At 34.2% G+C, this 14823-nt stretch overlaps 1 protein-coding gene across 1 annotated transcript in view; it reads right to left on the bottom strand.

Moving 5' to 3' along the window:
- Positions 1 to 12002, bottom strand: part of LOC6562888 (slowpoke-binding protein) — a 43242-nt gene extending 31240 nt beyond the window's left edge. The window contains exon 1 of the mRNA XM_032736082.2: positions 11979 to 12002. The gene's annotated coding sequence lies outside the window, so the exon portion shown is untranslated. The remainder of the gene's footprint in view (positions 1 to 11978) is intronic.
- Positions 12003 to 14823: the final 2821 nt, after the last annotated feature.

Genomic DNA, 14823 nt, shown 5'->3' with positions numbered 1-14823 from the left:
GGCTACGGCTATGGCTACGGCTATGGCTACGGCTTTGGCTACGGCTTTGGCTACGGCTTCAGCTGTGAAACAGGTCAAGACTGTTGCTTTGCCAAGTGAGATTCGGTCGTGAATTGGTTTTTGCTGAAAGCAACTGCGACACTTTCAAAATGGGATTTCATTTGTGCGCCGGTAATGGCCATGTGCGCTAATCACAATCACGGCGCGACCTGGCACGGATTTCAGCACGGAATTCGTCGTCATGACGATGTTGTCACTCCGGTCCGAAACCGCAACGCCTGCTGCCGGATGTAATAAAACCAAAAGGGAGCCATAACCAGGGGGCAGGGCGAGGAGCATGCAACGGAAGTGCAGCTGGTACCAGTCGCCTGACTCAACTAACCATTGCCCATTGTCCAGCAAATGTTTGGCATTATATGTGTTGACTTTGTGTCCACATATGCACATAAAAAGTCTTCTTTATATGAAAATCACAAACAAACTAAAACGTTTTTCTAGTTTTTAAAAATTGCTTCTAATATAAGAAAATAAAATTTTAAAAATTAAAAAGTTCTGCCCTAAAGCTACAAAATATTATATGTTTTTTTTTTTTAGTATTTAGAATTATTTTCTAATATTAAGAAATTCACTTCTAAAAATAGAAATGCAAACTAAAAGTACATTTCTCAAATTGAAGCTGTGGCTTTCTAAAAACCAAGGGTTAATAAAAACAATATGTCCAATTTCCAAAGTCTTTGTTTTCTACGTGTGTACGCAGAAGAATTCATATCTAGATTTATATATATTATCATTTTTGTTACTTGTATTGGTATAAACATTTGTATTTCAAGATTCTGAATATACAATCATTTTACATAGCTTATAAAAATTCATATACTTTATTTGAAAATACTTTACTTGAGAGAGCAAATTTGTTTACCACTTTCTGAATTTCAAAAAGGATTTCCTTCAATAGTTAGGTCTTGCTTTTCTACTTTTTAGAAAAGTATATTTTAAAGATTGTTAATTTGGGGCCAGACATTCTAATTTCAAGAGCATTTTGTCTTATACATAGAAAATTCCGAATTTTTTTAAACGTGATTTTTTTTTCTGAGTGTGTACACTCGAAAACTTTGGATCCCCTGGTGGTAGCTGTCATCCGTCCGAGTCCGTCCATGTCGGCGAGCGTGCTGGTTTTATTTTATTATTATTTACGGTCTGTTTGATTGCACAACAATATGCTTATTGCGATTTGCTTATGTGTGTGTGTAATTGACAGTAAGATGTGGAGGAGGTGTGCAACATTCAGCTTGTCGTCTCTTAACATATTGCACAATGCAAATTCAAACCAAGGGCAAACCTGGTTTAAACCCGTAACTGCAACTTTAGCTAGGGCTCCATTTCTCTTATAGGGTAAACTTAATAAATTTCCATTAAAATTGAAAACAAAACTAACATTAACGATAATATACATTTGTATATCGGATCACTCGACTATAACATTCTTCTTTATATTGAAAAACTATATGATATATGGATAAACAAAAAAGATTATTATATATAACAACTAATCAGCTAAAATTATATTTATATTTCTACTGTTGATGATATCGTAATATAAACAGAAAAAAAAACAAACAACAAAAATAATACATAAGAAATCATCTTTCCACTAAACTGACTTTATGATAGATGAAGACTAAAATGACAGGAAAGTTGGTCAAAACACTGCAAACCAAACTATGAATTTTCAATAAAAGCCAAATGACACCATAAATAATAAATATATATTTATATTCGAAATCAAAATAGAATTCATTCACTGTGCCAAAAAAAAAAAAAATAGACAAATATGAGAGAAAGAGCTGATATCGATATCGGAAAGCAGGCGGCTTCAAACCGAGCAAACAAAGTGTTGATCAAATTTATTTTCATTAAAATGTCAGCTTTTGCTGTCTGCGTTTTATGTATGTGCTATGCCCCCACTGTCCGCCTCCCTTGTCCTGCCACTGGTGTCCTTTGCCTTAGCTGCGGGCTGGCTGTGGCTGCCAGTTTACTGGCGCCTCATGTCCTTGCTGACGTCTTTTTTCTGTTTTTTTTTTTAGCAACACACCAAATTGAATTCAGCAGAAATCGCTTTGAGTTCGCAATGTGTGCGCCTCGCACATTTTTATTATTTTATGACACGGCAAAAAACTGAAATTCTCGAGGCAACCAGTTCCCCTGCCCCCAAACTGCACCTTCTCTTCATGCCATTGGCGAGCATTTGGTGATTGCGCTTTTGGTTCGTCAAAATTGAAAAGTTGCTTGGGCCACACTCAGAAAAAAAATGCCTTGAATTTTAGCACATTCTCAGCTCATTATTTGGAGAGTATATTTCTAAAACTCAGGGTTTTCCAGGTTTCAGGGTGGGTTTTTTTTTTTAATTTACAAAATATATTATTAATTTGGGGAGTGTAATTTCATAGAATTCTGTAACATGAGCTCATTAGCTCAAGCCAGTAAATTCGAATTTGCACTTCTATTTTTAATTTCTTTATGATAGAAATTATTTGTAAAAAATAAAAATAAATAATTATTAGATTTTTTTCTTATATTTAGAAACTGTTTTTACAAACAAGAAATACTTTCTGGTTTTCACGGCGATTTTATAAAATTCAGTGCGATTTTTTTCCGAGTGCATTTGAGGCTTGCACGCGCGTAACAGATATGTTACAATAAATTTTTAAACTTTGTTACCCACAGATCATCAGAAATACCCTTCCACACACACACAAATTGTTTTCTCTTCTTTATTCTTTCTTTTTCCAGGGTATAAGGAAATTAGTATTCGCATTTTGGCGAGTAAATCTGTCTCTGTTTACTCTTCTCCTGTGCCATGTTTGTTATCCACTCGTTTGTCATTTGAAACGTTGGCCCACTTTTTACTTTTTTCTTAAAATATTTTATGTTTCGGTCGACGGTTTTTTGATTTGCGCCGACACATTGCATATATTTGTAATTAATTTGCGAGTGTTGCATGTGGCAAGGACATGAAGGACATAATGCCTCTAACCGTCCCTGACCCAGAATTCGAAACGTAAACGAAAACCGGCAAAACTCGCATCAAAATGCGCGCTCAACTCCCGGCCAGGCCGGTAAAGAGATTAATTACCCGAATCCGGCTGACGGTTAGCACATTTCCTACCAAGACCGCGCATAGTTAATTAGCGCAGCTGTATTCACACACACACACACACACACACGCAGTGGATGTGCAGGGGGAAGGGAGATAAAACAGACACTGATGACGTCTGTCAGAGCATAATCAAAACGGCCCATGGAGGAGGCTATGGATGAGCCTATATACTCAGAAAAAAATCGCACTGCATTTTAGAATATTGGCCTGAAAACTAAAAAGTTTTTCTTATTTCTTTAAATAATTTGTAAACGCAAGAAAACATTTTGTCTACAATTGGAAAGGCTTGTCCTTAATTAACTATTCCAAATATATGTCTTTTTAGAAATATTTTCTAAAGGCGAGCACGATTTTTTTTTTTTTAATCCTTATCACAATTCAGAAACAAGAAATGCAATTTACTGGCTTGGCTTTTATTCTGGATTTTATCTGACTTCTGCTTTAGAAGCCGAGATTTTTGAAAGTGAGTTATTCTTGGCGAATTTCTAAAATTCTGGGCGACATATTTTGCTTGGTGTAGTCAGCACTTGGCCAACACAATGGTCAATTACGAGCGCCACATGCGACCAATCTGCTCTAATGGTCAGTATTGAGTTCAGTGGTTAGAGATGAGGGGAGAAAGGAAAGTGAAAGGGAGGCTTTGATTGTTTATGGCGAACTGTCCGACAAGGATGCTGACAGTTTTGCTTGCCATTGTTTTACAGCTTCAAGATTAACATACATCAATCATCATTCAGTTAAATCTCTCTTTATGACCTACAAGGGCAGTTAAGCTTACAAAATAGTGGATTTAATCACTATCGGAAATGGGAAATCGACATATATCGATACGAAACAGAGGCAGTTCCCGATCAAATTAAATCAACTCTGCGCTGAATAAGCGGCAACTAATATACAACATTTAAAGTCTCTAGCTTTTAAGTCCCTTTTTGGACATGGCTATATAGATTCGCCTATTTATTCTGATCAAGAATATATACTTTATGTAGTCGGAGTTGCTTCCTTTTGCGTGGTAAATACTTTTGTATAAAACCGATATACAATTTTTAATCACATTTAATGAGTTACGGGTACAAAAAAGTTGGCTACTTAATATTAAATCAATCTTACACAATGTCATTTTTATAAAAAAAAAACAGAAATTTACATGTGATTAAAAGGCTATTTGTATGTGCATTCAATTTGTAAATGGATAAGCGCTTACAAAAAAATGTTATCCTACCACTTAATTAAGTCACATATATAAATGAATAATGATTGAATATGTTCTGTTTGTTTGTTTTTTTTTTTTTTGGGACTGACCAAGCAGAATGTATTGTTTGACCCAAAATAAGCAGCTGGGGCCACACTGCGTATGTTTAATAAAATTACTTTGATGGCAATCAATTTCAGGCACTTTCTCTTTCTCTTTCTCTGTTTAGCTTAGCCGAACAATAAACTAGTGTCATTTATTTTGGTTCGCCAGAGGATTACCCATCTTTGTGGATGGCCGCGAAAATAGTTGATTGAAGCAGCACTCACAGTCATCTTCAATGCTATCAATTTCCAACACAAATCCAGCATTAAATTACTTTGATTTAAGTATGAGTCAACGACAAGTTGCCCATCTCAGTTCCTATTTTATTGTGATCTGTGTGGACATTAAATAATATTGTCTTATATTGTGGAACCACAATTAAATATTTAATAGTTAGGCGAATAGCAAAAATCTCATTTTAGTTGCCCATTACTGATTACCGCAGCTCAATAAGAGTATTGATTTCTTACCTAATAAATATTATTGTGGAATATTGTTGAAACCACAATTAAATATTTTACACTAACGCAATTGGCTAAAATCGTTTTTTAATTCCCCATTAAAGTGGGTTGGAACTTGGCAAAACGATAAGTTGCGCTTGTGCGGCATGTTTACCATAAAAGCCATAATAGTTGAATATAAATGCAAAGCCATGTGCAATCTTAATGTGACTCCAAGCAGCCAAGCGAAACCACCTGCTAATCCTCTCTGGCCAACAGCCACTGGCAGTAAACTGGCCAAACCAGGACTCGTAGGACTATTCGTAGATGACTGCCATTATCTTTGCGGATAGATAATTATGTTAGATACTACAATAACTGAGAAATTTGCATATGTTTCGATGCACAAATGTGCCTTAGCACACTGGGAGAATATATTTGTAATATGTAGAATAAAAATATATACCGAAATAATATTCTGCAGAAATATAAAAAAAAAAACTTTAAATTTTTAGAAAAATTTGTATTTGGAAATCATTTCCAAAAATACAAAACCCTTTTAGTTTTTTCTAACATTCAGATTAATTTTCTGAAAGTTTGTGTCTTTCTCAAAACTTGGCTTTCTTTTCTTAATTCCAGGGCACATTTTTCTAAAATGTTGATAAAAGTCATAACATATTCAATCAAAGACTGCTGACAACAACATAGTTATTTCTTAACATTTCTCAACATACTCAATTTTATATATTTATTTATTCTTTAGTGTAAAATCTGGTGTCTGGTAGGTTATCTTTGTTCATACACCAATTGTGCAGCCAGTCGGGCAAGAATCCGAGAAGTCAGGCCGAGAGAGACTTGCGGCTGCATTTATTATCTATTATATATTATCTATTATCTATAGCTTTATGCATCTGTGTATCCATTTACATATGCATAAGTCCTGGACAACTTTAAGATGTCCCAAATGCGCTTTTGCATGCTTCCGGACATTGTGGCCGTTAACAAACATTGCAGCTCAGATTTTGGTCTGTTAAGTAGCATGAACGTTGCGGTTTGCGGTTTACTTTGTATGTGAGGCAGAGTGTGGATCTACGTATCAGATGACCTATTTTTGACTACTTTGCATTGGGAGGGACTTAAAAAGTCACTCATAGAGTTCCTTTTACAACTGGTAACAATTGCAATTACATACACGACGTGTACGCAATATTTTGGGCCTGCTTATACTTAGGAAAAAATCGGCCTGTATTTTAGAAATTCCCCAAACTTTTGGCACCAAGTTTAACTTAATTTATTATTCAGAAAGTATGTTTGTAAAAACTATGGTTTTTTTTTCTTAATTTTAAGATACATTCTCAAAATTCGGAATTTTCGGCAGACGGCAGCTAAACTCTAACATAAAAGCCGAGTTAGTACACTTAATTACTGGTTTCTGCATTTTATAAATATTTTTTTAACAGAGTTTGAAATTCTTTTTCGTGGAAATGCATTTCTTAAAAATAGAAAATATTTGTAAAAATTAAAGAAAAAATCATATTTTTAGCTTTGTCGACTTGAAACTAAATCTGAAAACTTGCAGTGAACGTTAATTGAGGCAGCAGGAGACTCAAATTTAGAAGAAAAACAGAAACAAAAGATATGTAAACTACAGGAAGAACACTCAAAGAAGAGGAAAATGTAAAGTGAAAGTCACAAGGTGAATTTGAGTCCATTAGCTGCTAAGCTTACAAAAAAAAACAATGAACAAGTAATCGTCACTTTTGTGCAAACAGAGCCATTTCAACAGACTATAGATAATATTCCCTTTCCTCCCTCCCCCCTCCCATCATTACATACATTGTTGGCAACTGTTGATAGCGAGGCCAATTCCCGCTAATCCCAGCGGGTTTTTAAACATTCTCAGCCAGCCAGCCAATAAATAAATGTATTATTTTTTTTCGTTGTTTTTGTTGCGTGCAACAAACCGGAAGTGTTCATTAGGCCATGTTTAATTTTATAATTACACACACACGTGTGTGTGTGCGTATGTATTTGTGTGTGTCATAGTTCAACTTATAATTGCCATCAATTTTAAGTCGATGCGTGGCTTTCGTTGCTGCCAAATGCGAAACGGAAATGCAATTTGTGTTTCAGTTTCGAGTGCTGCGGAAACGGAAGTTGTTCCTGTCATGTTCTGTTAAAGCCCTCCAAAAACAAACTATGCCCGTGTTTTCAAAGTCAAATGTATAAAAATTTATACTCCAAAAACATTTATTAAACCAAATGGAATAGGGCCTGCTTATAAAAATCTGTTGTGCTTAAATAAGTTTTTTTTTTAAAGAATAATAACTGGTAGTAGATGTTTCAGGTTATAACACTTTATGTATGAAAGACTCCCATTCTTAATTTCTGTGGCACATTTTTCACTCTCAATTTTTCTTTGAAGTTTGTGGAAATCCCACCAACTAACTAACTAGTTGTCGTTAGTTAAAGAAAAAAGTTAGTTAGTTACTTTTAGTTAGTTTGGTGTCACAAATTGAAAATGAATTGAATTCAGGGGACACAGACGTAAATGTATTTCAAGTTTGCATAAATAATAATTTTTGTGTGTGTGGCAAACATCATTCTCTCAATATGTTGACAAACAAATTAGCATATTCATAAAGCAGACAATGGCGATTTATCGTTATTTATAAACAACATAACACAAACAGGTCCCATCATATTTATAAGACTCTGTGGGTGTGTGAACTGCTTGTGTTGTAAGCTGTTTTTAAATTAGGGCAAAGATTCACATCGTGCACCACGAAATGTACATTATCGAAATGAAAATTAATTTTAATCTTTATGCCAATTGTAATAATTATATCTATCAAGAACAGAAAATGTACACTCTGAAATTTTTTTTTTTTAAATAGAATACTTGTCGATTTAAAGCAAGCCTTTGTAATTTTTGGAAATTTGTTTTCTTATATTCAAAAATTATTTCTAAGAACAAGAAAAACTTTATAGTTTTCAGTGTGATTTTTTTGCTGAGGGTATATTTTGCGTCGTTTCGATTATATTGAATTTTCTTTTATTTTCTCTCTCTGACATTTATCCTCCTGCAGTCAATTTGATAATGGTTTCTGTCCATATTGTTTCCGACATCTTTGTCAGGATTGTGAATCTCGAAGCGCTGAATAAACGTTATTTAAGTTAAGTTTATTGCAATGGCAATGTCATTGATAACAAAATATTGTTATTTAAACGCAAATATGTCAATGTCATCAGCTTCGATTTGATTAATGTTAACGATTGTAAAACCGAAAGCGCAACTGTCATTAAGAAAAATAAGGGAGAGGGAGAGGAAGAGAGACAGAAACAAAGACAGCGACAGAGACGGAGGGAAAATGCCTCCAAAGCCTTGAGAAGTGGCCCCATTAATATTTGACAACACAATTTGAATAAATAGTCGAAATTATGAAGATTTCTAGATTGTTGTCACAAGTATCAGAAACACAATAAATTAAATGAGCTAATTTTTGGAAATTTATTTTGTATTATTTTGTTTTTTCTAAACACATTATTCAAAAATGATAGCAGGGACTTACATATTAATAATTGTAATAAATTAAATTTTGAACAATTGCAAAATAAAAACTGTTTTATGTTAAAGCGCCATAAAAATTAGCAATCCATTTGGAATATTGGCTAGTCTTCAGGTCGTGTCTTCAAAATGTTTCTTTAGAGAGCAAGGCAAGTCATATACAACACACACACGCCCAAGGGCTCAAAGTGAATAGCAAAGCAGAAATGTGTGGCCAACCTTTGACCTTTGGGGAAAATGTGAAATACACAAATAAATTCAAGTAAACACACAACATAAAGCCGCCTTGAAAGCAAAACAAAATGCAACAACAAAAACGGGTTTTTGCTGCCTGTGTGTGTACTTGTGTGTGTATATACATATATATATGTGCTAAAGACTCGCCTGTTTGTGTTGGCGCCTAAAAACGTGGGCGGAGTCTGTAACACGAACTAATTTGCCCCCTCTTCGAGTCTAAGCGAAAATCGCCATTTCTGTGGCAACAAAAAGTAGCCAAAAATTATGGGGCAAAGGGGCTGGAGGGCGTGGCACGTAAATCACAATAACAAGTATGCTGTCAAACAATTTGTTTGGAGCTGAGTTAGGTAACTGGATAAGCCCTTGGCTAACTGATTGAATATTAAGCAGGACATGTTTCAGTTGACTCCGGATGAAATTAGCAAATAACAACAAATTGCTGATTTATTGTGTAACTTTGTTATTTATTTTTATCGTTTTCTCATAATCGTTAGACTTGATTTGAAGTGCTGATATTTTCATAAAGTTTTGTGATATGCACACGTAAACAAATTGAGCTGACTATAAAATATAATAAATAAATAGCTAATATGTAGAGTTCTTTCGTTTTGCACACGTATGTAAAAATCATTCTGAAAATTCGATTTTTTTTTTTTTAAAGAAAAATTAACAGCGAAATTAAGGAAAAGAAAATCAACTGTTTTCAGAAATATTCTTGCTGAATTCAGGACAATATTTTTTCCCAAGTGTACGTAACGTTAAATAAAAATTACCAACCAAGATTTCCCATTTATATTTTGGTTTGCACTTACATTTTATCTGCCAAGCAGATTTTTTACACCTTACAAATCTGGCTTAGTCTCCAGTTCGCATAACAAAACAACAAAAGACTCCCCCAAGAAATCAGCACACAGCATATACATATATCTGCCAGATTTAGGGAACATTTCTGTTTTATGTCTAAAAATAAAGCGAAATAGCAAATATTACGCATACGCAGCGAGCAATAGTAAATCTCTGCTGTTATTATTATTTTTTTGTTCTTTTCTTGGGGGTGAACAATGCTTTGTGACATTATGTTTTTTTGTGCCCTTTTGGGACGCCGTCTTGGCGACTTCGTCAGTCGTCAGTCGCATAATTAGCATAAATGCCACAAAATACTTGCTACTTGCTACATGCTACTTGCTGCTGCCACTCGCAGACGGCAGGCGACACTTGGGCGGGTCTGATTCCAGTTATGAGTGGGTTTTTATTCACGCTACGGCATCTTTTCTCTTTTAAAAATAAAATATCGATCCAACTTCGACATCGAAATTAACATGAAAGTCAAATCAACAAATGAAAACCCAAAACAAAAACGCACAAAATGAGCAAAGGAAAATGCCCGTTAAGCGAAAATGAAATCAAATAAAAATGTTTACTAAAATAAAGCGTGCGTTTCCTGAATATCTTAGCCAAAAGTTAACCAAGCAGCTGGAAAAACTCTATATAGAAAAAAGAAGAACGCAAGGCCACAGAAATTTGTTGTTGAATCCTTTGAAAAGGACGTAAAACTAAAACTAAAAGTAAAATAAGTAAGAATGTAGTCGTCGAGTGAGCTACCCTGATGATTATGAGATACCCTGCAGTATATGTACCCTGTTAAGTATATGTAGACATTATGAGGTATTCTGTGAACTTTTGCATAACTCTGGCTGCAACCGACTAAAATTCGATGCTCTTCAGATATCGATAACCAACAGATATCGCTACTGACTCGATTACCTACTCTCAACAATATCGGGGCAATGACAACAATTACATTTCTCTCCTATATAAAATGCCACATATATTAGGAGTTTTATTTTCCCACATTTCTTTTTCAAATTTTCAAACTTATTTGTGCTTGGGAGTGTACGCATTTCTTTGGCTAGACACACTGAGGGGTAAAATAAACTAATGCAATGCATGTTTTTATTCGCAAGCCCAATCTAAAAATTCATGATTGCGACAAAAATTGTCTTTAATATTTTATAAGAATAATATTTCTCTTTTCAAGTTTCAAGCTTAGAAGCTATTTCTTTTTTTGAATAATTCCATTACGTTCATACTCAGAATGTGCTTATGAGCATTCATGTTAAGCTTATGTTAATTACAGTTGTTATCGACCTTTGTTATCGGTCTGTTATTCGTTCATGTTAAAAAGAATTTTGTTGTTTGCTCAATGGCATGAGTACTTTGCCTAATATATATATATATATATGTATAAAATCCCACATAGTTACTCGCAGTTATCGATAAAATTATGTAAGCTTAATCTGTCCAGTATATATCACATTTGAAGTATCTAGCTATTATAATCTCTTAGACATGTCCATATCAACTCAGCTGTTTATTCTGATCAAGAATATATCCGCCTGTTACATACCTTCGCACAAAACGAGTATACCCTTTCCACCCATTTTTAATAGTTTCGTCCTTGAGCTCAGTGCACTCCCGACTGGGGCACAAGAAGCAAGCGCCATTTGAAGCGCGCTTCAAGCGTATTAATCAAGGGTTTTCTCCGAGTGTAGAAATGCGTTTTAATTGTCTCATTAAATGTTGTTGCCGCAGTTGCAGCAGGATGAAAACCCAGCTGGAAGCAGTTGCATTGACCCCTTGCACGATGCAGAAATGACATATGCCCCATTTGACTGCCCCCATTGCGGTCGACTTCTCATGCAGTGTTTGTATGCAGTGGGACGTATATGTAATGTGCACTCAAGAAAAACTAAGTAGCAGTTGAAATTAACGAATACTATTTGTTACGAATTCTTCAAAATATTAATAAATAATAAAATAAATAATAAAAGTAAATAAACAATGAAAAAATTGAATTTGAAAATGGAAAATAATAATATCCCAGAATGATGTATAAGATAAGTTCATAAATTTAGGATGTATGTATTTTGTACAGCTTATATACTGATATATTATTTAAAAATTTAATTTAAAAAACCGGCTTCTTTTTAGTTCATAAATCTCTGCAGATTTTAAGCCAGCTAAAAACTAGAATTATTATATATACAAATATATTACTATATTTATATATTTTATATATTACTATATAAATATAAATAAATAAATATATATATATATATATATTACTATTACTATTACTTTGTGCCCTTAATAACATATTGTACACATACCCCGAGCATAAAAATTGATTTTGGTCTTGCCGAGGTGCAATTTAGGTCAGTTTATCCTTTGTCGATTATGTGTAGTATAGATTCCTATATATTCAATGTGAAAACTCACCTGTAACCAAGGCAAAAAAAATTGTTGCGAGCGGCTTTTGAGCCAAAAAAAACAGCAAGCGGTGTTTTTATTTAAATTAGTTACTTTATGTTATTTCGCTCACTTATTATTTTGTTGCAGTTGTTTGGCATTTGTTGCAGCTGCAGTTGCATTTACAGTTCAGATTCACGTTTAGCTCAAAACTCAGCGATGGGCAAATATCCCGTTAGACCTGCTTGGGAAAGATGCGCAACATCAATAATAACGAGAATGAGAACAACAGACGCGGTCAGCGGCTCTCGCGCGACTGATTAATGACGCCTCTCCTCAATTGGTGCTTTTTGTGCTCTCCATTCGCGAAGTGTTTCGTGTTTAGGTGTTTCGTGTTCCGCGTTCGTTGTTATTGCTGTTGTTATTGTTGACTTCGTCACTGGGACTGGGCCAATGGGCCAAGTGCGAGCGCAACATTAACGAGAAGAAACAGTGAAATAACGAAAACGAAACGAAATGCCTTAAATAATTTATTGCACTTTTAAAGTAGAGTACGAGAGAGTGTGTGTGACAGAGAGAGAGAGAGAGAGCGTCGCGAAAACACAAAGCACATACTAATAATTTATTATTATTTATATTTATTTTAATTTAATTTTATTTTTCTTGTATTTAAAGTAAATCTTAAGAAATACCGTTAGAATGCTGAGCGCGCGTTTGCCAGGACAGCTAGCGAGAGAGCAAGAACGTCCACTTCGCTGCGTGACTGAAACTATATTGAAAAGCTTGCTGTGCCTGCTGCAAAATTCGTTCCACCTCTCACGTTTCACGCTTTCCTCAAGTTGCTATAAAGTTTTGTATTTTCATTCCATTGACACCCTTTTTACCCCAAAAGTGCTTGCCAGTGTTTCAATTCCATTCTGTTGCATTGGAGCGAAAGCTCTCTCCAGCTGTTTGTAGTGCGTACGAATAATAACAACAATTAAAGCTTTACACGCATGAGCTAACGGTGCATTCATAAGCTCTCATCTCTTATTTCTCTTCCCCTATTTACTGTGCTTTTTTTTCTTTGTTTTGTTGATATATATGATTTTAGGCATAAATTAATGCAATCAAATTTTATCGAATTTATTTATTTTATTGTTTTCCCAAGTTAAAGCTGCATTTAAAATTTTATCAAATTCTTAATTTTCTTACTGTTTGTGTTAAGAACATTCTAGCTGCGAAAGCTTTCTAAGCTAGCTACTTTGAGCTATTGCGGTTATTCGCAGCTTTTACACGGCAAGAGCAGAAAAAAAGTAGCGCTGCCTGCAGCTGCTGCACTATTCGCGTTTCATTGATGCCCAAATATGGGTCAACAATGGGCAGCATCGCTGGCCGAGAAAAAGCTTTCATTTGTCGTTGGGTTTTATTATCAGTGCAATGTACATGTATTTTTATGTGTGTGTGTATGTCTGGTTTTTTTTTTTGCTTCGGCGGCCTTTTCTCTGTGCGCGAAAACAATTTGCACGACATCAACGCGTAAATGTACCGTCATCTCATCAATAGCTGCATTTATGGCCGGCCTTGTCACACACACACACAAACAGAAATATTTGCTGCATTTGAATGTATTTGTAATGGAATTTCATGCAGCAACAGCTGACAGCAAATATAGTTTTTCCCTTTGTGCTTTTTGCTCGCTTGAAATTGGGTCAAAAGCTGACGCTGCTTTTTTTTTGCTAAACACATTTTCAGATTTAAGGGAGTTGTTTTGAGAGAACAAGAAATATAAAGTGTAAAGGACCTCAAGCAAATCTCAAGGATATCAGAGCACAATTCCAATGCGCCCCACAGCTGTAGATAAGCAAATGCCAGCTACACTCACAACAAAAAGGTCACTGAATTTTAGTAAAGAACCCTGAAAACTAAACAATTTTTCTTGTTCTTAGAAATAATTTCTAAATATAAGAAACTCAATTTCTAAAAATTAGAAATGCTTGCCCGCAATTGACCATTCCAAATAAAATCAGTCGGTTCAAATAAATACAAAATGTAAAAGTAAAAGAAAGTTTCTAAAATGCAGCTCGATTTTTTTCTAAGTGTACTTCCTCTTAAATTACAGCGCAGACAGACTTTCCTAAATACTGTTCGATTGTAAAATTTATTAGAATCACTTGAAAATTGCATGGTGCTTATCGCAAAACATTTTGTTAGAAATCGAGGCAAATTATCTACAGAAAAGAATGAATGAAATTTGTTGCGAATTTTTGTTGTTGTTCTTGATGTGCTTCTAACGATACTTCATTTAAGTACAAAGGCCATCAAAGCGGGCCAAGAAATGACTAGACATTAAAGCCAGTAACAAAAAGTTGCCAAGAGTTGTTACCATGAATAAGTACAATGAGCAGTATAAATATATAATAAAATCAATAATAAATTAAGAAAGGGAAATCCAGCATTCATTATGATTCAAATAATTAATAATAATAAAAATATTTATTAAGTATTGTTAACAATAAATAAATAAAATAATAATAAATAAAATAATACATATTAAATAATAAATAATACATAATAAATAATAAATATTAAACAATATATAAATAAATAATAAATAATAATAATTAAATAGCAACTGTGACTGCAAAACCATGATTTCTTTATCTGCCTGCACTTTACAACACTTTTAAAATTAAACTTGACTCATTGCAATTATAAAGATACTCTCAAAAATAATTTTCCATCCGATATGTTCAGGTTTTGTTTGTTTAAATACGATTTATGTGTTCATAATATGACTTTTATAAATGACAAGCACATTTGTGATGATATAAAACTCAGTATGACAAATCGATTTGACAACGAAGCCGATACTGGTTAATACACTCACAACTCC

Source organism: Drosophila grimshawi, unplaced genomic scaffold (assembly GCF_018153295.1).
Source record: "Drosophila grimshawi isolate 15287-2541.00 unplaced genomic scaffold, ASM1815329v1 contig_1377, whole genome shotgun sequence".
NCBI lineage: Eukaryota > Metazoa > Arthropoda > Insecta > Diptera > Drosophilidae > Drosophila > Drosophila grimshawi.
The sequence above is the reverse complement of the archived record's forward strand: the minus strand, read 5'-3'. Positions and strand labels throughout refer to the sequence as shown.